This window comes from Heterodontus francisci, chromosome 28 (genome assembly GCF_036365525.1).
Source record: "Heterodontus francisci isolate sHetFra1 chromosome 28, sHetFra1.hap1, whole genome shotgun sequence".
Lineage (NCBI taxonomy): Eukaryota > Metazoa > Chordata > Chondrichthyes > Heterodontiformes > Heterodontidae > Heterodontus > Heterodontus francisci.
In genome coordinates this window covers 12,967,351-12,983,612 of record NC_090398.1, presented here as the reverse complement: position 1 = coordinate 12,983,612, position 16,262 = coordinate 12,967,351, and the positions used below count along the sequence as shown (strand labels likewise).

Sequence of the window (16,262 nt, the reverse complement as noted above, 5' to 3'; positions counted from 1 at the left end):
AGGTGGGAAGGAATACTCATTTAATAGTGATTTCAGTGTGTGTGAGCCCGGAGGTGAAGGAACACTCCTTTAATCGTGATTTCAGTGTGTGTGTGAGCCCAGGTGTGAAGGAACACGCCTTTAATAGTGATTTCAGTGTGTGTGTGAGCCCGGGTGTGAAGGAACACTCCTTTAATAGTGATTTCAGTGTGTGTGTGAGCCCGGAGGTGAAGGAACACTCCTTTAATAGTGATTTCAGTGTGTGTGTGTGAGATCGGGTGTGAAGGAACACTCCTGTAATAGTGATTTCAGTGTGTGTGAGCCCGGAGGTGAAGGAACTCTCTTTTAATAGTGATTTCAGTGTGTGTGAGCCCGGGTGTGAAGGAACACTCCTTTAATAGTGATTTCAGTGTGTGTGTGAGCCCAGGTCTGAAGGAACACTCCTTTAATAGTGATTTCAGTGTGTGTGTGAGCCCGGGCGTGAAGGAACACTCCTTTAATAGTGATTTCAGTGTGTGTGTGAGGCCAGGTGTGAAGGAACACTCCTTTAATAGTGATTTCAGTGTGTGTGTGAGCCCGGGTGTGAAGGATCACTCCTTTAATAGTGATTTCAGTGTGTGTGTGAGGCCAGGTGTGAAGGAACACACCATTAAAAGTGATTTCAGTGTGTGTGAGATCGGGTGTGGAGGAACACTCCTTTAATAGTGATTTCAGTGTGTGTGTGAGCCCAGGTGTGAAGGAACACTCCATTTATAGTGATTTCAGTGTGTGTGAGATCGGGTGTGAAGGAACACTCCTTTAATAGTGATTTCAGTGTGTGTGAGCCCGGGTGTGATGGAAAACTCCTTTAATAGTGATTTCAGTGTGTGTGTGTGAGCCCGGATGTGAAGGAATACTCCTTGAATAGTGATTTCAGTGTGTGTGTGTGAGCCCGGGTGTGAAGGAACACTCCTTTAATAGTGATTTCAGTGTGTGTGAGAGCCCTGGTGTGAAGGAACACTCCTTTAATAGCAATTTCAGTGTGTGTGAGAGCCCGGGTGTGAAGGAACACTCCTTTAATAGCGATTTCAGTGTGTGTGTGAGCCCGGGTGTGAAGGAATACTCCTTTCATAGTGATTTCAGTGTGTGTGTGAGCCCGGGTGTGAAGGAACACTCCTTTAATAGCAATTTCAGTGTGTGTGAGAGCCCGGGTGTGAAGGGACAGTCCATTTATAGGTCTTTAAGTGTGTGTGTGAGCCCGGGTGTGAAGGAACACTCCTTTAATAGTGATCTCAGTATGTGTGTGAGATCGGGTGTGAAGGAACACTCCTTTAATAGTGATTTCAGTGTGTGTGTGAGCCCGGGTGTGAAGGAACACTCCTTTAATAGTGATTTCAGTGTGTGTGAGCCCGGAGGTGAAGGAAAACTCCTTGAATAGGGATTTCAGTGTGTGTGAGCCTGGGTGTGAAGGAACACTCCTTTAATAGTGATTTCAGTGTGTGTGAGCCCGGAGGTGAAGGAACACTACTTTTATAGTGATTTCAGTGTGTGTGTGAGACCAGGTGTGAAGGAACACGCCTTTAATCGTGATTTCAGTGTGTGTGTGAGCCCGGGTGTGAAGGAACACTCCTTCAATAGTGATTTCAGTGTGTGTGTGAGCTCGGAGGTGAAGGAACACTCCATTTATAGTGATTTCAGTGTGTGTGTGAGATGGGGTGTGAAGGAACACCCCTGTAATAGTGATTTCAGTGTGTGTGTGAGCCCGGGTGTGAAGGAACACTCCTTTAATAGTGATTTCAGTGTGTGTGAGCCCGGGTGTGAAGGAAAACTCCTTTAATAGGGATTTCAGTGTATGTGTGAGCCTGGGTGTGAAGGAACACTCCTTCAATAGTGATTTCAGTGTGTGTGAGCCCGGGTGGGAAGGAATACTCATTTAATAGTGATTTCAGTGTGTGTGAGCCTGGGTGTGAAGGAACACTCCTTTAATAGTGATTTCAGTGTGTGTGAGCCCGGTGGTGAAGGAACACTCCTTTAATCGTGATTTCAGTGTGTGTGTGAGCCCAGGTGTGAAGGAACACGCCTTTAATAGTGATTTCAGTGTGTGTGTGAGCCCGGGTGTGAAGGAACACTCCTTTAATAGTGATTTCAGTGTGTGTGTGAGCCCGGAGGTGAAGGAACACTCCTTTAATAGTGATTTCAGTGTGTGTGTGTGAGATCGGGTGTGAAGGAACACTCCTGTAATAGTGATTTCAGTGTGTGTGAGCCCGGAGGTGAAGGAACTCTCTTTTAATAGTGATTTCAGTGTGTGTGAGCCCGGGTGTGAAGGAACACTCCTTTAATAGTGATTTCAGTGTGTGTGTGAGCCCAGGTCTGAAGGAACACTCCTTTAATAGTGATTTCAGTGTGTGTGTGAGCCCGGGTGTGAAGGAACACTCCTTTAATAGTGATTTCAGTGTGTGTGTGAGCCCAGGTCTGAAGGAACACTCCTTTAATAGTGATTTCAGTGTGTGTGTGAGCCCGGGTGTGAAGGAACACTCCTTTAATAGTGATTTCAGTGTGTGTGTGAGCCCAGGTCTGAAGGAACACACCATTAAAAGTGATTTCAGTGTGTGTGAGATCGGGTGTGAAGGAACACTCCTTTAATAGTGATTTCAGTGTGTGTGTGAGCCCAGGTGTGAAGGAACACTCCATTTATAGTGATTTCAGTGTGTGTGAGATCGGGTGTGAAGGAACACTCCTTTAATAGTGATTTCAGTGTGTGTGAGCCCGGGTGTGATGGAAAACTCCTTTAATAGTGATTTCAGTGTGTGTGCGTGAGCCCGGATGTGAAGGAATACTCCTTGAATAGTGATTTCAGTGTGTGTGTGAGCCCGGGTGTGAAGGAATACTCCTTTAATCGTGATTTCAGTGTGTGTGTGAGCCCGGGTGTGAAGGAACACTCCTTTAATAGTGATTTCAGTGTGTGTGAGAGCCCTGGTGTGAAGGAACACTCCTTTAATAGCAATTTCAGTGTGTGTGAGATCCCGGGTGTGAAGGAACACTCCTTTAATAGTGATTTCAGTGTGTGTGTGAGCCCGGGTGTGAAGGAACACTCCTTTAATAGTTATTTCAGCGTGTGTGTGAGCCCGGGAGTGAAGGAACACTCCTTTAATAGCAATTTCAGTTTGTGTGAGAGCCCGGGTGTGACGGAATACTCCTTTAATCGTGATTTCAGTGAGTATGTGAGACCGGGTGTGAAGGCACACTCCTTTAATAGCAATTGCAGTGTGTGTGTGAGCCCGGGTGTGAAGGAACACTCCTTTAATAGCAATTGCAGTGTGTGTGTGAGCCCGGGTGTGAAGGAACACTCCTTTAATAGTGATTTCAGTGTGTGTGTGAGCCCGGGTGTGAAGGAACACTCCTTTAATCGTGATTTCAGTGTGTGTGAGAGCCCGGGTGTGAAGGGACAGTCCATTTATAGGGATTTCAGTGTGTGTGTGAGCCCGGGTGTGAAGGAACACTCCTTTAATAGCAATTTCAGTGTGTGTGGGAGCCCGGGTGTGAAGGAACACTCCTTTAATCGTGATTTCAGTGTGTGTGAGAGCCCAGGTGTGAAGGAACACTCCTTTAATAGTGATTTCAGTGTGTGTGTGAGCCCGGGTGTGAAGGAACACTCCTTTAATAGCAATTTCAGTGTGTGTGTGAGCCCGGGTGTGAAGGAATACTCCTTTCATAGTGATTTCAGTGTGTGTGTGAGCCCGGGTGTGAAGGAACACTCCTTTAATAGCAATTTCAATGTGTGTGAGAGCCCGGGTGTGAAGGGACAGTCCATTTATAGGGATTTCAGTGTGTGTGTGAGCCCGCATGTGAAGGAACACTCCTTTAATAGTGATCTCGGTGTGTCTGAGAGCCCGGGTGTGAAGGAACACTCCTTTAATAGTGATTTCAGTGTGTGTGAGCCCGGGTGTGAAGGAACACTTCTTTAATAGTGATTTCAGAGTGTGTGTGAGCCCGGGTGTGAAGGAACACTCCATTAAAAGTGATTTCAGTGTGTGTGAGATCGGGTGTGAAGGAACACTCCTTTAATAGTGATTTCAGTGTGTGTGTGAGCCCGGGTGTGAAGGAACAGTCCTTTAATAGTGACTTCAATGTGTGTATGAGCACGGGTGTGATGGAAAACTCCTTTATTAGTGATTTCAGTGTGTGCGAGCCCGGTTGTGAAGGAACACTCCTTTAATAGTGATTTCAGTGTGTGTGTGAGCCCGGGTGTGGAGGAACTCTCCTTTAATAGTGATTTCAGTGTGTGTGTGAGCCCGGATGTGAAGGAATACTCCTTTAATAGTGATTTCAGTATGTGTGTGAGCCCGGGTGTGAAGGAACACTCCTTTAATCGTGATTTCAGTGTGTGTGTGAGCCCGGGTGTGAAGGAACACCCGTTTAATAGTGATTTCATTGTGTGTGTGAGCCCGGGTGTGAAGGAAAACTCCTTTAATAGGGATTTCAGTGTATGTGTGAGCCTGGGTGTGAAGGAATACTCCTTTAATAGTGATTTCAGTGTGTGTGAGCCCGGGTGGGAAGGAATACTCATTTAATAGTGATTTCAGTGTGTGTGAGCCTGGGTGTGAAGGAACACTCCTTTAATAGTGATTTCAGTGTGTGTGAGCCCGGAGGTGAAGGAACACTCCTTTAATCGTGATTTCAGTGTGTGTGTGAGCCCAGGTGTGAAGGAACACTTCTTTAATAGTGATTTCAGTGTGTGTGTGAGCCCAGGTGTGAAGGAACACTCCTTTAATAGTGATTTCAGTGTGTGTGTGAGCCTGGAGGTGAAGGAACACTCCTTTAATAGTGATTTCAGTGTGTGTGTGTGAGATCGGGTGTGAAGGAACACTCCTGTAATCGTGATTTCAGTGTGTGTGAGCCCGGGTGTGAAGGAACACTCCTTTAATAGTGATTTCAGTGTGTGTGTGAGCCCAAATCTGAAGGAACACTCCTTTAATAGTGATTTCAGTGTGTGTGTGAGCCCGGGTGTGAAGGAACACTCCTTTAATAGTGATTTCAGTGTGTGTGTGAGCCCAGGTGTGAAGGAACACACCATTAAAAGTGATTTCAGTGTGTGTGAGATCGGGTGTGAAGGAACACTCCTTTAATAGTGATTTCAGTGTGTGTGAGCCCAGGTGTGAAGGAACACTCCATTTATAGTGATTTCAGTGTGTGTGAGATCGGGTGTGAAGGAACACTCCTTTCATAGTGATTTCAGTGTGTGTGAGCCCGGGTGTGATGGAAAACTCCTTTAATAGTGATTTCAGTGTGTGTGTGTGAGCCCGGATGTGAAGGAATACTCCTTGAATAGAGATTTCAGTGTGTGTGTGAGCCCGGGTGTGAAGGAATACTCCTTTCATCGTGATTTCAGTGTGTGTGTGAGCCCGGGTGTGAAGGAACACTCCTTTAATAGTGATTTCAGTGTGTGTGAGAGCCCTGGTGTGAAGGAACACTCCTTTAATAGCAATTTCAGTGTGTGTGAGAGCCCGGGTGTGAAGGAACACTCCTTTAATAGTGATTTCAGTGTGTGTGTGAGCCCGGGTGTGAAGGAACACTCCTTTAATAGTTATTTCAGCATGTGTGTGAGCCCGGGTGTGAAGGAACACTCCTTTAATAGCAATTTCAGTTTGTGTGTGAGCCCGGGTGTGAAGGAACACTCCTTTAAGAGTGATTTCAGTGTGTATGTGAGCCCGGGTGTGAAGGAACACTCCTTTAATAGTGATTTCAGTGTGTGTGTGAGCCCGGGTGTGAAGGAACTCTCCTTCAATCATGATTTCAGTGTGTGTGGGAGCCCGGGTGTGAAGGAACACTCCTTTAATAGTGATTTCAGTGTGTGTGAGAGCCCGGGTGTGAAGGGACACTCCATTTATAGGGATTTCAGTGTGTGTGTGAGCCCGGGTGTGAAGGAACACTCCTTTAATAGCAATTTCAGTGTGTGTGAGAGCCCGGGTGTGAAGGAACACTCCTTTAATCGTGATTTCAGTGTGTGTGAGAGCCCAGGTGTGAAGGAACACTCCTTTAATAGTGATTTCAGTGTGTGTGTGAGCCCGGGTGTGAAGGAACACTCCTTTAATAGCAATTTCAGTGTGTGTGTGAGCCCGGGTGTGAAGGAATACTCCTTTCATTGTGATTTCAGTGTGTGTGTGAGCCCGGGTGTGAAGGAACACTCCTTTAATAGCAATTTCAGTGTGTGTGAGAGCTCGGGTGTGAAGGGACAGTCCATTTATAGGGATTTCAGTGTGTGTGTGAGCCCGGGTGTGAAGGAACACTCCTTTAATCGTGATCTCGGTGTGTCTGAGAGCCCGGGTGTGAAGGAACACTCCTTTAGTAGTGATTTCAGTGTATGTGAGCCCGGGTGTGAAGGAACACTTCTTTAATAGTGATTTCAGAGTGTGTGTGAGCCCGGGTGTGAAGGAACACTCCATTAAAAGTGATTTCAGTGTGTGTGAGATCGGGTGTGAAGGAACACTCCTTTAATAGTGATTTCAGTGCGTGTGTGAGCCCGGGTGTGAAGGAACAGTCCTTTAATAGTGACTTCAATGTGTGTATGAGCACGGGTGTGATGGAAAACTCCTTTATTAGTGATTTCAGTGTGTGTGAGCCAGGTTGTGAAGGAACACTCCTTTAATAGTGATTTCAGTGTGTGTGAGCCCGGGTGTGAAGGAACACTCCTTTAATAGTGATTTCAGTGTGTGTGTGAGCCCAGGTCTGAAGGAACACTCCTTTAATAGTGATTTCAGTGTGTGTGTGAGCCCGGGTGTGAAGGAACACTCCTTTAATAGTGATTTCAGTGTGTGTGTGAGCCCAGGTCTGAAGGAACACTCCTTTAATAGTGATTTCAGTGTGTGTGTGAGCCCGGGTGTGAAGGAACACTCCTTTAATAGTGATTTCAGTGTGTGTGTGAGCCCAGGTCTGAAGGAACACACCATTAAAAGTGATTTCAGTGTGTGTGAGATCGGGTGTGAAGGAACACTCCTTTAATAGTGATTTCAGTGTGTGTGTGAGCCCAGGTGTGAAGGAACACTCCATTTATAGTGATTTCAGTGTGTGTGAGATCGGGTGTGAAGGAACACTCCTTTAATAGTGATTTCAGTGTGTGTGAGCCCGGGTGTGATGGAAAACTCCTTTAATAGTGATTTCAGTGTGTGTGCGTGAGCCCGGATGTGAAGGAATACTCCTTGAATAGTGATTTCAGTGTGTGTGTGAGCCCGGGTGTGAAGGAATACTCCTTTAATCGTGATTTCAGTGTGTGTGTGAGCCCGGGTGTGAAGGAACACTCCTTTAATAGTGATTTCAGTGTGTGTGAGAGCCCTGGTGTGAAGGAACACTCCTTTAATAGCAATTTCAGTGTGTGTGAGATCCCGGGTGTGAAGGAACACTCCTTTAATAGTGATTTCAGTGTGTGTGTGAGCCCGGGTGTGAAGGAACACTCCTTTAATAGTTATTTCAGCGTGTGTGTGAGCCCGGGAGTGAAGGAACACTCCTTTAATAGCAATTTCAGTTTGTGTGAGAGCCCGGGTGTGACGGAATACTCCTTTAATCGTGATTTCAGTGAGTATGTGAGACCGGGTGTGAAGGAACACTCCTTTAATAGCAATTGCAGTGTGTGTGTGAGCCCGGGTGTGAAGGAACACTCCTTTAATAGTGATTTCAGTGTGTGTGTGAGCCCGGGTGTGAAGGAACACTCCTTTAATCGTGATTTCAGTGTGTGTGGGAGCCCGGGTGTGAAGGAACACTCCTTTAATCGTGATTTCAGTGTGTGTGAGAGCCCGGGTGTGAAGGGACAGTCCATTTATAGGGATTTCAGTGTGTGTGTGAGCCCGGGTGTGAAGGAACACTCCTTCAATAGCAATTTCAGTGTGTGTGGGAGCCCGGGTGTGAAGGAACACTCCTTTAATCGTGATTTCAGTGTGTGTGAGAGCCCAGGTGTGAAGGAACACTCCTTTAATAGTGATTTCAGTGTGTGTGTGAGCCCGGGTGTGAAGGAACACTCCTTTAATAGCAATTTCAGTGTGTGTGTGAGCCCGGGTGTGAAGGAATACTCCTTTCATAGTGATTTCAGTGTGTGTGTGAGCCCGGGTGTGAAGGAACACTCCTTTAATAGCAATTTCAATGTGTGTGAGAGCCCGGGTGTGAAGGGACAGTCCATTTATAGGGATTTCAGTGTGTGTGCGAGCCCGCATGTGAAGGAACACTCCTTTAATAGTGATCTCGGTGTGTCTGAGAGCCCGGGTGTGAAGGAACACTCCTTTAATAGTGATTTCAGTGTGTGTGAGCCCGGGTGTGAAGGAACACTTCTTTAATAGTGATTTCAGAGTGTGTGTGAGCCCGGGTGTGAAGGAACACTCCATTAAAAGTGATTTCAGTGTGTGTGAGATCGGGTGTGAAGGAACACTCCTTTAATAGTGATTTCAGTGTGTGTGTGAGCCCGGGTGTGAAGGAACAGTCCTTTAATAGTGACTTCAATGTGTGTATGAGCACGGGTGTGATGGAAAACTCCTTTATTAGTGATTTCAGTGTGTGCGAGCCCGGTTGTGAAGGAACACTCCTTTAATAGTGATTTCAGTGTGTGTGTGAGCCCGGGTGTGGAGGAACTCTCCTTTAATAGTGATTTCAGTGTGTGTGTGAGCCCGGATGTGAAGGAATACTCCTTTAATAGTGATTTCAGTATGTGTGTGAGCCCGGGTGTGAAGGAACACTCCTTTAATCGTGATTTCAGTGTGTGTGTGAGCCCGGGTGTGAAGGAACACCCGTTTAATAGTGATTTCATTGTGTGTGTGAGCCCGGGTGTGAAGGAAAACTCCTTTAATAGGGATTTCAGTGTATGTGTGAGCCTGGGTGTGAAGGAATACTCCTTTAATAGTGATTTCAGTGTGTGTGAGCCCGGGTGGGAAGGAATACTCATTTAATAGTGATTTCAGTGTGTGTGAGCCTGGGTGTGAAGGAACACTCCTTTAATAGTGATTTCAGTGTGTGTGAGCCCGGAGGTGAAGGAACACTCCTTTAATCGTGATTTCAGTGTGTGTGTGAGCCCAGGTGTGAAGGAACACTTCTTTAATAGTGATTTCAGTGTGTGTGTGAGCCCAGGTGTGAAGGAACACTCCTTTAATAGTGATTTCAGTGTGTGTGTGAGCCTGGAGGTGAAGGAACACTCCTTTAATAGTGATTTCAGTGTGTGTGTGTGAGATCGGGTGTGAAGGAACACTCCTGTAATCGTGATTTCAGTGTGTGTGAGCCCGGGTGTGAAGGAACACTCCTTTAATAGTGATTTCAGTGTGTGTGTGAGCCCAAATCTGAAGGAACACTCCTTTAATAGTGATTTCAGTGTGTGTGTGAGCCCGGGTGTGAAGGAACACTCCTTTAATAGTGATTTCAGTATGTGTGTGAGCCCAGGTGTGAAGGAACACACCATTAAAAGTGATTTCAGTGTGTGTGAGATCGGGTGTGAAGGAACACTCCTTTAATAGTGATTTCAGTGTGTGTGAGCCCAGGTGTGAAGGAACACTCCATTTATAGTGATTTCAGTGTGTGTGAGATCGGGTGTGAAGGAACACTCCTTTCATAGTGATTTCAGTGTGTGTGAGCCCGGGTGTGATGGAAAACTCCTTTAATAGTGATTTCAGTGTGTGTGTGTGAGCCCGGATGTGAAGGAATACTCCTTGAATAGAGATTTCAGTGTGTGTGTGAGCCCGGGTGTGAAGGAATACTCCTTTCATCGTGATTTCAGTGTGTGTGTGAGCCCGGGTGTGAAGGAACACTCCTTTAATAGTGATTTCAGTGTGTGTGAGAGCCCTGGTGTGAAGGAACACTCCTTTAATAGCAATTTCAGTGTGTGTGAGAGCCCGGGTGTGAAGGAACACTCCTTTAATAGTGATTTCAGTGTGTGTGTGAGCCCGGGTGTGAAGGAACACTCCTTTAATAGTTATTTCAGCATGTGTGTGAGCCCGGGTGTGAAGGAACACTCCTTTAATAGCAATTTCAGTTTGTGTGTGAGCCCGGGTGTGAAGGAACACTCCTTTAAGAGTGATTTCAGTGTGTATGTGAGCCCGGGTGTGAAGGAACACTCCTTTAATAGTGATTTCAGTGTGTGTGTGAGCCCGGGTGTGAAGGAACTCTCCTTCAATCATGATTTCAGTGTGTGTGGGAGCCCGGGTGTGAAGGAACACTCCTTTAATAGTGATTTCAGTGTGTGTGAGAGCCCGGGTGTGAAGGGACACTCCATTTATAGGGATTTCAGTGTGTGTGTGAGCCCGGGTGTGAAGGAACACTCCATTAATAGCAATTTCAGTGTGTGTGAGAGCCCGGGTGTGAAGGAACACTCCTTTAATCGTGATTTCAGTGTGTGTGAGAGCCCAGGTGTGAAGGAACACTCCTTTAATAGTGATTTCAGTGTGTGTGTGAGCCCGGGTGTGAAGGAACACTCCTTTAATAGCAATTTCAGTGTGTGTGTGAGCCCGGGTGTGAAGGAATACTCCTTTCATTGTGATTTCAGTGTGTGTGTGAGCCCGGGTGTGAAGGAACACTCCTTTAATAGCAATTTCAGTGTGTGTGAGAGCTCGGGTGTGAAGGGACAGTCCATTTATAGGGATTTCAGTGTGTGTGTGAGCCCGGGTGTGAAGGAACACTCCTTTAATCGTGATCTCGGTGTGTCTGAGAGCCCGGGTGTGAAGGAACACTCCTTTAGTAGTGATTTCAGTGTATGTGAGCCCGGGTGTGAAGGAACACTTCTTTAATAGTGATTTCAGAGTGTGTGTGAGCCCGGGTGTGAAGGAACACTCCATTAAAAGTGATTTCAGTGTGTGTGAGATCGGGTGTGAAGGAACACTCCTTTAATAGTGATTTCAGTGCGTGTGTGAGCCCGGGTGTGAAGGAACAGTCCTTTAATAGTGACTTCAATGTGTGTATGAGCACGGGTGTGATGGAAAACTCCTTTATTAGTGATTTCAGTGTGTGTGAGCCAGGTTGTGAAGGAACACTCCTTTAATAGTGATTTCAGTGTGTGTGTGAGCCCGGGTGTGGAGGAACTCTCCTTTAATAGTGATTTCAGTGTGTGTGTGAGCCCGGATGTGAAGGAATACTCCTTTAATAGTGATTTCAGTATGTGTGTGAGCCCGGGTGTGAAGGAACACGTCTTTAATAGTGATTTCAGTGTGTGTGTGAGCCCAGGTGTGAAGGAACACTCCTTTAATAGTGATTTCAGTGTGTGTGTGAGCCTGGAGGTGAAGGAACACTCCTTTAATAGTGATTTCAGTGTGTGTGTGTGAGATCGGGTGTGAAGGAACACTCCTGTAATAGTGATTTCAGTGTGTGTGAGCCCGGGTGTGAAGGAACACTCCTTTAATAGTGATTTCAGTGTGTGTGTGAGCCCGGGTGTGGAGGAACTCTCCTTGAATAGTGATTTCAGTGTGTGTGTGAGCCCGGATGTGAAGGAATACTCCTTTAATAGTGATTTCAGTATGTGTGTGAGCCCGGGTGTGAAGGAACACGTCTTTAATAGTGATTTCAGTGTGTGTGTGAGCCCAGGTGTGAAGGAACACTCCTTTAATAGTGATTTCAGTGTGTGTGTGAGCCTGGAGGTGAAGGAACACTCCTTTAATAGTGATTTCAGTGTGTGTGTGTGAGATCGGGTGTGAAGGAACACTCCTGTAATAGTGATTTCAGTGTGTGTGAGCCCGGGTGTGAAGGAACACTCCTTTAATAGTGATTTCAGTGTGTGTGTGAGCCCGGGTGTGAAGGAACACTCCTTTAATAGTGATTTCAGTGTGTGTGTGAGCCCAGGTGTGAAGGAACACACCATTAAAAGTGATTTCAGTGTGTGTGAGATCGGGTGTGAAGGAACACTCCTTTAATAGTGATTTCAGTGTGTGTGAGCCCAGGTGTGAAGGAACACTCCATTTATAGTGATTTCAGTGTGTGTGAGATCGGGTGTGAAGGAACACTCCTTTAATAGTGATTTCAGTGTGTGTGAGCCCGGGTGTGATGGAAAACTCCTTTAATAGTGATTTCAGTGTGTGTGTGTGAGCCCGGATGTGAAGGAATACTCCTTGAATAGTGATTTCAGTGTGTGTGTGAGCCCGGGTGTGAAGGAATACTCCTTTAATCGTGATTTCAGTGTGTGTGTGAGCCCGGGTGTGAAGGAACACTCCTTTAATAGTGATTTCAGTGTGTGTGAGAGCCCTGGTGTGAAGGAACACTCCTTTAATAGCAATTTCAGTGTGTGTGAGAGCCCGGGTGTGAAGGAACACTCCTTTAATAGTGATTTCAGTGTGTGTGTGAGCCCGGGTGTGAAGGAACACTCCTTTAATAGTTATTTCAGCGTGTGTGTGAGCCCGGGTGTGAAGGAACACTCCTTTAATAGCAATTTCAGTTTGTGTGTGAGCCCGGGTGTGAAGGAACACTCCTTTAATAGTGATTTCAGTGTGTATGTGAGCCCGGGTGTGAAGGAACACTCCTTTAATAGTGATTTCAGTGTGTGTGTGAGCCCGGGTGTGAAGGAACACTCCTTTAATAGCAATTTCAGTGTGTGTGTGAGCCCGGGTGTGAAGGAATACTCCTTTCATAGTGATTTCAGTGTGTGTGTGAGCCCGGGTGTGAAGGAACACTCCTTTAATAGCAATTTCAATGTGTGTGAGAGCCCGGGTGTGAAGGGACAGTCCATTTATAGGGATTTCAGTGTGTGTGCGAGCCCGCATGTGAAGGAACACTCCTTTAATAGTGATCTCGGTGTGTCTGAGAGCCCGGGTGTGAAGGAACACTCCTTTAATAGTGATTTCAGTGTGTGTGAGCCCGGGTGTGAAGGAACACTTCTTTAATAGTGATTTCAGAGTGTGTGTGAGCCCGGGTGTGAAGGAACACTCCATTAAAAGTGATTTCAGTGTGTGTGAGATCGGGTGTGAAGGAACACTCCTTTAATAGTGATTTCAGTGTGTGTGTGAGCCCGGGTGTGAAGGAACAGTCCTTTAATAGTGACTTCAATGTGTGTATGAGCACGGGTGTGATGGAAAACTCCTTTATTAGTGATTTCAGTGTGTGCGAGCCCGGTTGTGAAGGAACACTCCTTTAATAGTGATTTCAGTGTGTGTGTGAGCCCGGGTGTGGAGGAACTCTCCTTTAATAGTGATTTCAGTGTGTGTGTGAGCCCGGATGTGAAGGAATACTCCTTTAATAGTGATTTCAGTATGTGTGTGAGCCCGGGTGTGAAGGAACACTCCTTTAATCGTGATTTCAGTGTGTGTGTGAGCCCGGGTGTGAAGGAACACCCGTTTAATAGTGATTTCATTGTGTGTGTGAGCCCGGGTGTGAAGGAAAACTCCTTTAATAGGGATTTCAGTGTATGTGTGAGCCTGGGTGTGAAGGAATACTCCTTTAATAGTGATTTCAGTGTGTGTGAGCCCGGGTGGGAAGGAATACTCATTTAATAGTGATTTCAGTGTGTGTGAGCCTGGGTGTGAAGGAACACTCCTTTAATAGTGATTTCAGTGTGTGTGAGCCCGGAGGTGAAGGAACACTCCTTTAATCGTGATTTCAGTGTGTGTGTGAGCCCAGGTGTGAAGGAACACTTCTTTAATAGTGATTTCAGTGTGTGTGTGAGCCCAGGTGTGAAGGAACACTCCTTTAATAGTGATTTCAGTGTGTGTGTGAGCCTGGAGGTGAAGGAACACTCCTTTAATAGTGATTTCAGTGTGTGTGTGTGAGATCGGGTGTGAAGGAACACTCCTGTAATCGTGATTTCAGTGTGTGTGAGCCCGGGTGTGAAGGAACACTCCTTTAATAGTGATTTCAGTGTGTGTGTGAGCCCAAATCTGAAGGAACACTCCTTTAATAGTGATTTCAGTGTGTGTGTGAGCCCGGGTGTGAAGGAACACTCCTTTAATAGTGATTTCAGTATGTGTGTGAGCCCAGGTGTGAAGGAACACACCATTAAAAGTGATTTCAGTGTGTGTGAGATCGGGTGTGAAGGAACACTCCTTTAATAGTGATTTCAGTGTGTGTGAGCCCAGGTGTGAAGGAACACTCCATTTATAGTGATTTCAGTGTGTGTGAGATCGGGTGTGAAGGAACACTCCTTTCATAGTGATTTCAGTGTGTGTGAGCCCGGGTGTGATGGAAAACTCCTTTAATAGTGATTTCAGTGTGTGTGTGTGAGCCCGGATGTGAAGGAATACTCCTTGAATAGAGATTTCAGTGTGTGTGTGAGCCCGGGTGTGAAGGAATACTCCTTTCATCGTGATTTCAGTGTGTGTGTGAGCCCGGGTGTGAAGGAACACTCCTTTAATAGTGATTTCAGTGTGTGTGAGAGCCCTGGTGTGAAGGAACACTCCTTTAATAGCAATTTCAGTGTGTGTGAGAGCCCGGGTGTGAAGGAACACTCCTTTAATAGTGATTTCAGTGTGTGTGTGAGCCCGGGTGTGAAGGAACACTCCTTTAATAGTTATTTCAGCATGTGTGTGAGCCCGGGTGTGAAGGAACACTCCTTTAATAGCAATTTCAGTTTGTGTGTGAGCCCGGGTGTGAAGGAACACTCCTTTAAGAGTGATTTCAGTGTGTATGTGAGCCCGGGTGTGAAGGAACACTCCTTTAATAGTGATTTCAGTGTGTGTGTGAGCCCGGGTGTGAAGGAACTCTCCTTCAATCATGATTTCAGTGTGTGTGGGAGCCCGGGTGTGAAGGAACACTCCTTTAATAGTGATTTCAGTGTGTGTGAGAGCCCGGGTGTGAAGGGACACTCCATTTATAGGGATTTCAGTGTGTGTGTGAGCCCGGGTGTGAAGGAACACTCCATTAATAGCAATTTCAGTGTGTGTGAGAGCCCGGGTGTGAAGGAACACTCCTTTAATCGTGATTTCAGTGTGTGTGAGAGCCCAGGTGTGAAGGAACACTCCTTTAATAGTGATTTCAGTGTGTGTGTGAGCCCGGGTGTGAAGGAACACTCCTTTAATAGCAATTTCAGTGTGTGTGTGAGCCCGGGTGTGAAGGAATACTCCTTTCATTGTGATTTCAGTGTGTGTGTGAGCCCGGGTGTGAAGGAACACTCCTTTAATAGCAATTTCAGTGTGTGTGAGAGCTCGGGTGTGAAGGGACAGTCCATTTATAGGGATTTCAGTGTGTGTGTGAGCCCGGGTGTGAAGGAACACTCCTTTAATCGTGATCTCGGTGTGTCTGAGAGCCCGGGTGTGAAGGAACACTCCTTTAGTAGTGATTTCAGTGTATGTGAGCCCGGGTGTGAAGGAACACTTCTTTAATAGTGATTTCAGAGTGTGTGTGAGCCCGGGTGTGAAGGAACACTCCATTAAAAGTGATTTCAGTGTGTGTGAGATCGGGTGTGAAGGAACACTCCTTTAATAGTGATTTCAGTGCGTGTGTGAGCCCGGGTGTGAAGGAACAGTCCTTTAATAGTGACTTCAATGTGTGTATGAGCACGGGTGTGATGGAAAACTCCTTTATTAGTGATTTCAGTGTGTGTGAGCCAGGTTGTGAAGGAACACTCCTTTAATAGTGATTTCAGTGTGTGTGTGAGCCCGGGTGTGGAGGAACTCTCCTTTAATAGTGATTTCAGTGTGTGTGTGAGCCCGGATGTGAAGGAATACTCCTTTAATAGTGATTTCAGTATGTGTGTGAGCCCGGGTGTGAAGGAACACGTCTTTAATAGTGATTTCAGTGTGTGTGTGAGCCCAGGTGTGAAGGAACACTCCTTTAATAGTGATTTCAGTGTGTGTGTGAGCCTGGAGGTGAAGGAACACTCCTTTAATAGTGATTTCAGTGTGTGTGTGTGAGATCGGGTGTGAAGGAACACTCCTGTAATAGTGATTTCAGTGTGTGTGAGCCCGGGTGTGAAGGAACACTCCTTTAATAGTGATTTCAGTGTGTGTGTGAGCCCGGGTGTGGAGGAACTCTCCTTGAATAGTGATTTCAGTGTGTGTGTGAGCCCGGATGTGAAGGAATACTCCTTTAATAGTGATTTCAGTATGTGTGTGAGCCCGGGTGTGAAGGAACACGTCTTTAATAGTGATTTCAGTGTGTGTGTGAGCCCAGGTGTGAAGGAACACTCCTTTAATAGTGATTTCAGTGTGTGTGTGAGCCTGGAGGTGAAGGAACACTCCTTTAATAGTGATTTCAGTGTGTGTGTGTGAGATCGGGTGTGAAGGAACACTCCTGTAATAGTGATTTCAGTGTGTGTGAGCCCGGGTGTGAAGGAACACTCCTTTAATAGTGATTTCAGTGTGTGTGTGAGCCCGGGTGTGAAGGAACACTCCTTTAATAGTGATTTCAGTGTGTGTGTGAGCCCA

The 16,262-nt window shown here is 46.2% G+C and overlaps 1 protein-coding gene across 1 annotated transcript in view; it reads right to left on the bottom strand.

Annotated features, from left to right (window-relative positions):
- Positions 1–16,262, bottom strand: part of LOC137385098 (AMP deaminase 3-like) — a 115,498-nt gene that overhangs the window by 49,905 nt on the left and 49,331 nt on the right. The gene's annotated exons all lie outside the window — the stretch shown is intronic.